Source organism: Cibotium barometz, chromosome 38, assembly GCF_041138505.1.
Source record: "Cibotium barometz isolate CiBa-2024 chromosome 38, ASM4113850v1, whole genome shotgun sequence".
NCBI classification, from domain to species: domain Eukaryota; kingdom Viridiplantae; phylum Streptophyta; class Polypodiopsida; order Cyatheales; family Cibotiaceae; genus Cibotium; species Cibotium barometz.
Genome location: NC_141083.1, coordinates 22,202,547 through 22,210,944, shown reverse-complemented (window position 1 = coordinate 22,210,944; position 8,398 = coordinate 22,202,547). Strand labels below are relative to the sequence as shown.

General features: G+C 38.4%; 1 protein-coding gene across 1 annotated transcript in view; it reads left to right on the top strand.

The window, feature by feature from the left end:
* Positions 1-267, top strand: part of LOC147616484 (glycerol-3-phosphate dehydrogenase SDP6, mitochondrial-like) — a 55,529-nt gene extending 55,262 nt beyond the window's left edge. The window contains exon 6 of the mRNA XM_086777552.1: positions 1-267. This exon is cut by the window's left edge and continues 430 nt beyond it. The gene's annotated coding sequence lies outside the window, so the exon portion shown is untranslated.
* Positions 268-8,398: the final 8,131 nt, after the last annotated feature.

The following is an 8,398-nucleotide window of genomic DNA, read 5'->3' as shown; positions in this document are numbered from 1 at the left end:
ATTGAAGTTTCTTACCATGCCTTTAAAAATAAGGAACACTTCAAAATGGAGAAGGAAAAAGGAGCAGAGAGCCAAGCAGGAGTCGCACCACCTCTATTTCAGGCATGTTTTAATGGACTATCATCTTGGTGACTAAAGCACCACTAGTTGATCAAGTTTTGGTAGTTTCATTAACAACAAATAATGCAACAATGCTAAAATGAGTAAATGTAAGCTTATGGCAATTGAGCAACCCTCTTTATGCTAAAGGAAGAAGTGTTGGAAGCATTTTGTGTGCTCGTGGGGATGGCACCAAGGGGTGGGCTAACAAAAGGGGTTGAGTAAATCATTGCAATTTTTTTTAAAAATGAATTATTTGTTGGTAATGTCCCATATGAACTAACAGCATAATATGTTTCTCAAAACAAAAGTTAAGTGCACGTGATTCACTTTGCACACTTTTCTCTTGCCATCTGGAGGCTTGTTGGAAATGTGGCTTCGGTAGGCTAATACAGCTCCATGCTATTGAAAGTGCAATGTTGAGCTGATTAGTGGGTGGAGAAAAATATTATTTCTTGCAACTGTGAATTAATAAGCAAGATGAAAGTACCGGCTGACATTTGTTATGGCTTGAAAAATGTGTGTGTGTGTGTGTGTGTGAGAGAGAGAGAGAGAGAGAGAGAGAGAGAGGCACCCGCGGAGAGTAGACCCATAAGGGTTCTATTCCAATAGCATAGCTAGTCCTCATACCCTTGTGGCTGGCTGAAGTACACATAGATGACACTCCAAGGCACGGGCGAGTACTGTGCCACTTTGTTATTCAATACTGCCGTTGAGGGCATTCTCAACCTCCTCACTGATGACTTTGCTTAAGATACTTGCCTTTGGGAAGAGTTGGACTGAAGGGTCCAATCAAAATTCTTGTTTTATTAAAGTTGATTGTGAGAAGGCCTGTAAGTCAAAGTGGAAGAATCTGTCTAGGATGCTTCAAATGTGGGTGACGCTTGGGCTTTTGCATGCCACAGGTCTCTCTAGTACAATGAATCACTTGCTTTTGAAAAGAGTTGGAGCAACAAAGGGTCCAATCAAAATTCTTGTTTTTATTAAAGTTGACACTGAGAAGGCCTATAAATCAAAGTGGAAGAATCTCTCTAGGATGCGTCAAATGTGGGCGACACTTGGGCTTTTGCATGTCACATGTCTCTCTAGTACAATGAATTATATAGAAACATTTAACACTTGTAATTTACATTATGGTTTAGCATGAGACTCCATAAAGGACAAATCACCACGTGGGCAAAATCTTTCGGCTTCTAGGTGTTCTTATGGGCTTCAATGTTGTATTTAAAGAAAGATGGGAGTTGGTCAGTGTCAAGCCAAGTCCATAGCTATAAAACATAAAAGATTTCTCATATGAGCTCTCTCAAGTACATCATTTTTACTTGGCTTATTTTGTAGCTATTGTGAACATAAGTCAAGGATGGATTTAAGGTAGAACCAAACTCCCGCTATCCTTTTGCCTTTTTACTCTCAACTCTAATGTGAACCATATCCATTACCTGGAAGAAATGCTTTCAATTTTCTTGGAAGAAAAGTCGTCGGCATGCTCATAGTGGCTTATCATTTATGAAGCAAGCTTATATGTCCGTAGATGTGTGTGTGTGTGTGTGGGGAAGGAGAGATGGTGGGTGATGCAATGGCTATTGACTTTTGAAGTGTCTTTTCAAGTCATGAAGTGGTATCGTTTAACTTTGATCTTGATTATTAATTGCATCTTGGTGGTTATAAGAGATATTTCACATTACAACATGATCTTTATCCTCTGTTGATGTGAGCTCATCCATTGCATTTCTTTGCATATCTTGTCATATAGACAACTTTTTCTCTGTTGGTTGCTACAACCACCCTCCATAAAGATTAGAGTGGTAATCCTCGCAAAAGTACCATCACTACCCTATGCCTGATAGCTCAAGAGATATTTGAGAGAGAAAGAGAAGAAGGGAAAAACAAGTTAACTATGGAAAAGCATGCCCCAAATTCTAACCAATAGCAATAATACATAGTGTAGGTTGGAATTGCAACTAGAGTGGAGAGAATCCATGCTCTATTGCATGAATAGGGTATGATTGTTACAAACTTGAGGAAGTTGGCTTTTATACTTCATAAGCACTTTCCCACTAGAAACTTGGAAGTAGAGGACCCAAGGCTCCCACCACTAGTTAGAAGGTCTTTACAAGAATTTGGCCCTATATGTTGGTTCCTTTTATACTTCATAAGCACTTTCCCACTAGAAACTTGGAAGTAGAGGACCCAAGGCTCCCACCACTAGTTAGAAGGTCTTTACAAGAATTTGGCCCTATATGTTGGTTCCTCATGATAAAACCTTGAATGGCTTGGGAGCATCTCAAGAGTGCCAACATGAGAGATGTTACAATATATATGACAATGCTCTTTTACATTGAAGTGTGGATATTGTGTTGATGACGAATACCTTTGTTGATGAGATGACCATGTTAAATGACGGAAATCGATTAATCACTCCTTTGTGTTCTGGATCACACCCTCGGGATCAAGTTGAAAATGTGGGACATGGGAAGGTGGTGTTGTGTACATGTTAATGTCGCAACAATTGAAAATGGTTGATGATTGGTCCATTGTCCCTCTCCATGAGAGATAGGGTGGGGATGTTAATATGATGGAAACATGAGTAGTAGTGATCAAATGCATAAGCTGCTCAAGGGAGAGATGTTGGAAGTTAAGAGTGATGATACTTGGGGTCTCATTTGTACTCATTATTTGTTTTTTGGACGATTTTATGATTACGTGTGTGTGTGTGTGTGTTTTTTTTTTTTTGCATTTCTATCTCTTTGGAGGTTTTGGAATAGGTTTCTTGGCACCCACCATAATTTTCCTTGGCACCTACCATAGTTTTTGGACTAGGTTTCTTGGTAAAACCACCATAATTTTCCTTCAAGGTAGTCTTGAGCAACTAGTAGTAGGTATCTTGGTGCCACCATTGGTTTTCTTGATAATGGTGGCGTCAAGTCTGGTTATATTTTGATGATGGGTCACTACTCTTCTTCACCACAAAGTACTATCATCACCATTTTAGTGAGGCGTTTAAGCATGGGTCTATGGTGTAGCATTGAGTGGCATCTATGTTCTTGCCACTCGTGTGTGAGGATCATTGTGTTTTTTGGAGTGCAGTGGCATCAATTACAATTATTGTATATTGAGTGTTGGTTCGCCTATGGCTTTTGAAGCTTCCAACAAGGACATTATGTTATAACATGGATCTAGATGGACAAATGCTTGCCATAGCTCCATGTCTTTCTTGGTGGGAAACCTCAGTCACACCCTTAGGGATGCAAGTTTTATCTAGTTATTTTTTGATTAAGAAATGTTAGTAGAAGGCTTACAAGGTTGGGTTGTGCTTCTCTCATGAGTGGACTACCAACAAGTACATCAAAAGTTCCAAGGTGCTTTTGGAAGTCTATTACCACAAAGGTGTGCTTGAAGCTTAGGCCCACTGCCGCTAATTCATATGTAAGATTTCTATTGGTATCGTATTGGGGAATCACAATTCAAGATTTGTTCCTTTAATTTGTGCTCTACCCCTTCATTCATATTAAATTTTGGACATGATTGAGATCCTAGCACCTCCATATCCAAAATTGATTATATGAGAAATATTGCATTTTTCGCGACCCCTTTCAAAACAATGTTTGGTTTTGTAATGGTGGGTACTTCACAAAAGTGCATTTGTGTAGTGCTTGTTGGCATGCTTGGAGGCTCCCTCACGAGTTTTATTATTGTATCTAGAACAAGGTATGGGATAGGTAGGGGTCAGTGGTTTGTTACTCAATCACTAGGCTCTAGTTAGTGGTCTGTACTCAACCACTTGTTCAAGAACATGGTCTAGTTTAACCTGTGCGTGCACCTTCCTCATAAGATCTTGCGCTTGTTTCATTCATTTCTTCTCCAACACGGGGTTGGGGTATTCATTGAAATTTTATACACTTATAGTCTTTCACACATACATGTTGTGTGAAAAATCCTAAATCCATATGAGGCCTATGAAAAAAAAAATAATGCTTTCGATAAACTTGAAAAACTATATGAGAGAAAAAGATAATAACACCCAAGATATTGAGAAACATCAAATTGTACTTGTATTAAAAACACTTCTCATCGATTACAAGTACATTGAAACACAGGTTTACAATGCATCATATGGTTTACTCAAATCATATTATCCATGTTAAAACTTAAGGCATCGCCATTATTACGAATCCTTCGTACAAGTCTCAAATCCTTGTCCATAAGAGTGATGCGCTTCACATGATTAGCTGCCAAAACTGACCATCATGCATGAGGTCCACCGAATATGCCTCAGCTACTTCTTTAAGAGCTAGCAATGCTTGGGCTGACCATTGCTGCACATTGTTGTCTTGCATAGAACCTATTACGAGACTCGTGAGTTAACATCGTTTCACCTACTTGACCTCTCTCATAAGGTGCTTTGTTATCTTACCCACTAGAACGAGCACTTATATTTTGTTAGACTGTGTTGGAACACATAAAGTGCCTTACCTTGATCTTAATAATCAAATAAAAAAGGTTAAGGATTTCGTATATATACTTTCTTAAGACTAATAATAGAGGACGCCATATTTTTAAGTTTAGCCAGCCTAGTGTGAAAACTAGTCACTTGTATAGAGTTAATTTTGACACTAAGCAATACACAATCATTCTCTTGCAATAGAATACTTGTGAGCTCCCCTTCTTCTCTATTCTTGCTTGCATGTTTACTATTGAATATTGCTTGCTTGATGGATGCATGCTAGATAGGTTTATTTGTAGGTTTCCCTCTTACATTAGCTTCTTCTTCCCCCACCTTTTGCGATAGAGAACCATTATGAATGCTATCTCTTTTTTGCCTCCATTTAGGCATAGAGAGCTCTTGCTTCACCCCATTGGCAAAGGAGCATTCTGATGTTGTGTGGTAGAAGAGTGAGGATGTAATGAACGAGCTAGCATACCCACATCGAGAAGTTACAATTGTGACTCTAAGGCAAGGCCCAATGATACATGCTTCAACAAATCTAAGGTAAGTTCTTAACTTGAATATATTTGGTGATGCCGACGAGGATTAGCCTAGGGCTTTAGCTCTTTTCATCCCTCCATTCTAAGATATTGGGATTATCCAATATTGCCCGATGTTAATTAAGAGGTCACACTCCAAAAAGCATACGATTTTGGAGCCTTGGATGTGTTAGTTTTGTTGCTTTTAATTTTGATATGAAGCTTGTTGCATTAGGGCATTCTAGTTTCATATCTTCCTTGGAAGGGAAAAAAGCCTAATTTCTTGGTGATTTACATGCTTTTGAAGCCCAAAAGACTTAGATTTAATTGCACTGAGCTATGGGGGCGAACGTAAGCTCTTAACTTGAATATATTTGGTGTCGCCGAGGATTAGCCTAGGGCTTAGCTCTTTTTATCCCTCCATTCTAAGATATTGGGATTATCCAATATTTCCCGATATGTAGCTTGTTGCATTAGGGCATTCTATTTTCATATCTTCCTTGGAAGGGAAAAAAGCCTAATCTTGGTGATTTACATGCTTTTGAAGCCCAAAAGACTTAGATTTAATTGCACTGAGCCGTGGGGGCGAAGGTAAGCTCTTAACTTGAATATATTTGGTGCCGCCGACGAGGAGTAGCCTAGGGCTTAGCTCTTTTCATCCCTCCATTCTAAGATATTGGGATTATCCAATATTGCCCGATGTTAATTAAGAGGTCACACTCCGAAAAGCATACGATTTTGGAGCCTTGGATGTGTTAATTTTGTTGCTTTTAATTTTGATATGAAGCTTGTTGCATTCGGGCATTGTAGTTTCATATCTTCCTTGGAAGGGAAAAAAGCCTAATTTCTTGGTGTTTTACATGCTTTTGAAGCCCAAAAGACTTAGATTTAATTGCATTGAGCCTATGGGGCAAAGGTAAGCTCTTAACTTGAATATATTTGGTGCCACCGATGAGGATTAGCATAGGGCTTAGCTCTTTTCATCGCTCCATTCTAAGATATTGGGATTATCCAATATTGCCCGATGTTAATTAAGAGGTCACACTCCGAAAAGCATACGATTTTGGAGCCTTGGATGTGTTAGTTTTGTTGCTTTTAATTTTGATATGAAGCTTGTTGCATTAGGGCATTCTAGTTTCATTTCTTCCTTGGAAGGGATAAAAGCCTAATTTCTTGGTGATTTACATGCTTTTGAAGCCCAAAAGACTTAGATTTAATTGCATTGAGCCTATGGGGCAAAGGTAAGCTCTTAACTTGAATATATTTGGTGCAAAGGTAAACTCTTAACTTGAATATATTTGGTGCCGCCGATGAGGATTAGCATAGGGCTTAGCTCTTTTCATCCCTCCATTCTAAGATATTGGGATTATCCAATATTGCCCGATGTTAATTAAGAGGTCACACTCCGAAAAGCATACGATTTTGGAGCCTTGGATGTGTTAGTTTTGTTGCTTTTAATTTTGATATGAAGCTTGTTGCATTAGGGCATTCTAGTTTCATATATTCCTTGGAAGGGATAAAAGCCTAATTTCTTGGTGATTTACATGCTTTTGAAGCCCAAAAGACTTAGATTTAATTGCATTGAGCCTAGGAATAGCTTAGCGATTGTGATTAGGAGAGGAGTGGAATCCATTCTGAAAACATAAGCACATTAAGATCCATTAGGTGTGGATTAGAGTAGGATAGTTAATATTTGTTCATGCATTTCATATTTTTTCATGCATTGTTTAAAATGGTAGCTAGAAGCATGTGAAATCAATAAAAAAATAAATAAATACATAATTACTTGTATAATCACCATTAAATAATAAGATTAAGATCCTTAATCACCCATCATCAAGTCCAAAAAACTCCAACAACCAACTCTTGGGTTGAGAGATGTGAGCTCACAATCCCACGGAAAAAAGATGCGAGACAACACACATGAGCCTAGAGCTTGGAGATGACGTCATAAGCCGTGAGTCTAGACATGAGTATAGAGGTAGGTATATGCAATATTGTACCAACCCCGATTATTACTTCTTACAGACTTGTAAGGATATACCTACTCATGTCTTTTAAGGATTTTCTTATCATATAATCTGTATATCAGCTATAATTTACAAATAAAATTATTATCCTTTATATGATTATTGGGACATTAAAGTATAATTATTTCCTAATAATTGTATATCAACCTTGTAGTCATAGGCCAATTACTTAAATGTCCGTGCATCCTAGGTAGGTCTATTGCATAAAAATAAAATACGCTTGCCTAGTTCGTAAAAAAAAGGTGTGTGTATACAGACGTGAGCTTGCATACGTGAACCTGCACACGTAACCCTGCATACGCAAGTCTGAAGATGTGAGCTTGCAAACGTGAACCTACATATGTGTGCTTGGACACGTGAGTCTAGAGGTGTGAAAAGAAAATAAAAACAAAAAAGAGTTCAAAAACCCAAAAACATCAAAACTAAAAAAAACCCAAAAACAAAAAGAGGTCAAAAAGCCAAAAAGTGTTCATGGACACATGAATCTAGAGGCATGAGCCTAGCAAAAAAAAAACAAAACAAAAAAAAGTTTAAAAAACCAAAAACCTCAAAACTATTTTTTTTAAAATAGCTTGAGCAGAACAAACATGTCTAAAATTAGTTTGACACCTGCGTCATGACACACTTCCATAAACCCATGCAACCTTTGGTCCCAGAAAATGACCAATACTTTAAAGAGTGATCCCAAGTTAAGAAGGAAAAACTCCTTCAGATCCACCTCCACAATGCGTCGACTAAATATAGATGGGAGTGGAGGAATATCGGAACACCTGGTAATAGGAGTCGCACGGTCCTTTGAGCCCTAGATTCACTAACTAGCTCTGTAAGTAGCACCATAAACTTCATGAAAAGGGCACTAAACCATCCTATCTTTCGATGAAGCTCTAGTGAAGGAGCGGGAACAAGATTAGGAACCTCAAGGTTTGCTCCCTTAGAACATGGTCAAACCATGTTTGATGCCACAATATTTCAAACATTTGGTGTCAATCATGAGTTGGGTTTATCCCAAGCCATCCACGACTAACAAACAACCCAACAAATGGCAATCGGGACGTGTCTCCTTTGCTGTACCATTAGGGATGAGGTGTTCCACAAAACAACCAATAACAAGCACATACATTATAAGCAAGAGTCCCACCTTCTCAAGGAGCCCATTATAAAAGTTTAGAATTTAGGACTTACTTGAGGATGTAGCCATATATTGAGTGGTCATAATAGAGTTTGCAATCCTGTAGACAGCAGCCAAGGTCTCCAATCTCCTAGCTCTACTACACATAGTGGTGGTTGGAAGGCCTTCCTTGGGA